This window comes from Poecilia reticulata, linkage group LG2 (assembly GCF_000633615.1).
Source record: "Poecilia reticulata strain Guanapo linkage group LG2, Guppy_female_1.0+MT, whole genome shotgun sequence".
In the NCBI taxonomy this organism is placed as follows: Eukaryota; Metazoa; Chordata; class Actinopteri; order Cyprinodontiformes; family Poeciliidae; genus Poecilia; species Poecilia reticulata.
This window is the reverse complement of record NC_024332.1, coordinates 10,509,948-10,513,069: the sequence shown is the minus strand read 5'-3', so window position 1 is coordinate 10,513,069 and position 3,122 is coordinate 10,509,948. Positions and strand designations below refer to the sequence as shown.

The 3,122-nt window shown below is 34.7% G+C and overlaps 1 long non-coding RNA gene across 1 annotated transcript in view; it reads left to right on the top strand.

Moving 5' to 3' along the window:
* Nucleotides 1-2,918: 2,918 nt before the first annotated feature.
* Nucleotides 2,919-3,122, top strand: part of LOC103477295 (uncharacterized) — a 4,876-nt gene continuing 4,672 nt past the window's right edge. The window contains exon 1 of the long non-coding RNA XR_001777541.1: nt 2,919-3,082. This is a non-coding gene — a long non-coding RNA (uncharacterized LOC103477295). The remainder of the gene's footprint in view (nt 3,083-3,122) is intronic.

Here is a 3,122-nt window from a genome sequence, read left to right as displayed (position 1 = left end):
CTCTGATTGTGGTAATTACGTCTGTCCTGCTGCTGCAATACATTATGCGCAACACACTCACAGAGCACAGAAGAGGCCAAGGCCACATTGCTATTCATTGGCTTCTTGATGCATGCTGGGACATGTTCAAGCGCTCACCCTGAACCTAATCAGTGAAAACAGACGATAACTGGCTCATACTTGAAGCATTTAGGACCACTGAGTGGCTGATGTGCAGAGACAGAGACCAGGTAGACAGTTTGATCTTCTTGTTTGCCTCCTTGAAGAATCATGTTACATCACTGTAAGATGGATCCTCATTCATCACAAATTTCACTGAGTTTTACTGAGATTTCATGTGACAGGCCAACATAAAGTGGTCCACCATTGTAAAGCACAACAAAGCAGTTTTAACAAACCCCTATGTGATTAGAGTGGCGGGCATTTGTCTTCAGCACTCTGAGTTCTTGCTTTTTAAAAGCCTCATCAGCTTTTTGTCAATTTTTCTTTTTCTAACATCTCAGACTCTTAGAACAGAAACATTTACGTTTCTCACTGATTTATACACTACAGCATCTCTTACTTCATTTGGATTGATCATCCTATAAGTACTACAATATTTTCTACTGAGTTACAAAAAACATAATGTTGAATGCACTCTATAAAATAAATCCTCTTTAATGCATTTGAGGTATAGATTCAGATTTGTAATCATGTATTTCCAATATCTCACCAAAGAATCCTGTATGGTGTAAAATGGTTCCAAAGCAGAAAACTTTTAACTATAATAGTCTTCATTTTTGCTGGAATTATGTCATTATGTATATCATAATTTTTTTGTTTTTTTGTTTGTTTTTCATAATTTTTTATGAAGTTATTATGTCACAACATTGTTGTTCTGCTTGTATAAAACAGAAAAACATAATTTTTTTGCTGTTTGAGGAAGTAGAAAAGTGTGTTAATGTATGGAGGCCACTGTGCTCACAGGGACATTCAATTCAAATTTTCAATTTAATTCAATTTATTTACATAGCAGAATTTCACAACAAATATTATCTTAAGCCATTCTACAAAAAAGTCACTTCAGTTTAATCACACATAATTCTAATTGATCCATTTATTAAACGGTGCATTATCCTCAGTTTAATATTCAAATAAGTTTGCAAAACACAAACTCTGAAATTACTTTGGAATTTCTAAAATAAACACGCTAATTACAAAATGTAATTAGGGTGAGGTGGTTTTTCTGGCTTCATTGGAATGTGTGTATTTCACCAAACTGCAATGGACAAACCACCTGAGTCCTGTGATGAACAACCAGATGTTACTACTGGCAGAAAGGCCAAAGAAGACGACAGGAAGTGATAGGAGGAAAACAGCAAGGCTCGTTTCTTATTGACTTATTGCATGAACAAACGTATTCACATGTGATTTTCATTGTATTGCTTAGATTTTGTGATATTTCTGTTACATAAGTTTGTGCACATTTGTAATGGAAACACAGCTGTTGTCAGCATTTTCAGGAAATTTTAACTTTTAACAAACATAAGAAAATGTGGAAAAAGTGAAGTGAAGTGAATAAATACTCTCTGGATTCCACTGTATATAAAGGCTTCTGTTGCATTACATTTTATTTCAGTCTATCCAACTAAAAGGGGCAAACACCAATGTTAGTTGATGCAAACAACGTAATTCTTGAGTAAATTAGATTTTTTTTATTTTGCCTCTTCTCTCTTCTTCACCTCTAATTCTTATCAAAAACACATCAAAGACACGAGGCATGTATAATGTAGGAGTCGACCCTGAAGCTTTGTGTGCAGAGTCGCCCTCATCGTCTCCTCCCTTGTATCACACTTCCATTTTGCTGCATTGCAGTTTTTATAAAGATCATTATCAGCACATTTGAAACAATTAATGTATGCATTTATCTCTGGGGTAAGAGCTGGAGGTTGCTAATTACCATCACTTTCATTCTTTTGTTGCTTTGTTGAAGGGAAAGAAGCCTGTTAGATCAGAGCTTTAGAAAAAGTAATGATGCATCATCACAATATTTATTAAAATAAGATACATTTTAATATGTTTTTGTGATAAAATGAATGTATTTGGATACACTGTAAAAACTTTGATTTTTTTTTCCTACTAACATTCAGTCAGATTAACAGCAATAATACTATTTTATAAAATTGTTTTTTCAAGAGGAAATATTAGGTAAGATATGTTTTTGTATGTACATTTTTCAATTTCAAGAAAGTTATAGAACAATTCTCAAAATGAAATTTCCCATCTAAATTTTATGCTATTTTGTTTATTAGCAGTAAATTTAATTATTCTAACTGACCTAAAATGGGGGAAATGTATTCTTATTTAATGTCAGATTGAAGAAAACAAATGTTTATTAAAATAGAGTTTCTAAAAGGCTTTATTAGACACAGTCATCCAGTTGTGTTTCCTAAACAAAGTTGAAGAAAACTTTATTTTAGAAAATCTTGCWGCCCAGCAGCATCGTCACGTTTAGAGACCATTCCAACACAATTAAGTTTATTTAATGTCTTCTTCATCTCAGCAGGGTCTGTGGTCTTCCTCAGCCTGAGGGTCTGTTGACCAGAAACTGGGTCAATTATCCCCGACTCATGGTAGAAGAAGGGTCAGCAACTGGACCTTCTAACCATGAAATTATAATTAAGAATAGTTTTTGTCATGTGTTGCCACATGTCATACATTTATCAGATCTCATAAATCATTCAGCTGGGCTAAAACTTCTATAAAAAATGACAGGTTGGAAGGTAAATTGAGGTTAACCAATCAGATGTTAGATCATTTGAATTTTCATTACATTTTTATGTTAAATAACTTTATGGAGCAATAAGTTGAAGCCTCTAAAATATATACACACTTTAGATATGTTAAATATATCAAGTTCCGATTTTCCAAAGTGTTGGGATCGGGAAGTTTGTCAGTTTTCTTTTCCACTAGAGGGAGCCTGTGACCTTCCTCCTGAGGGCGTGGGCCGGCGCCTGCACACCGGTTYCCCATCAAACCATTTGGAGGCGTATAAGTGGAGGAGGATGCTGACACTTCTCCGCCAGAGTGTTAGCCAGTAATGGTACAGGCTTACCTCGAGCTACGTCTGCCTCGATCTGATC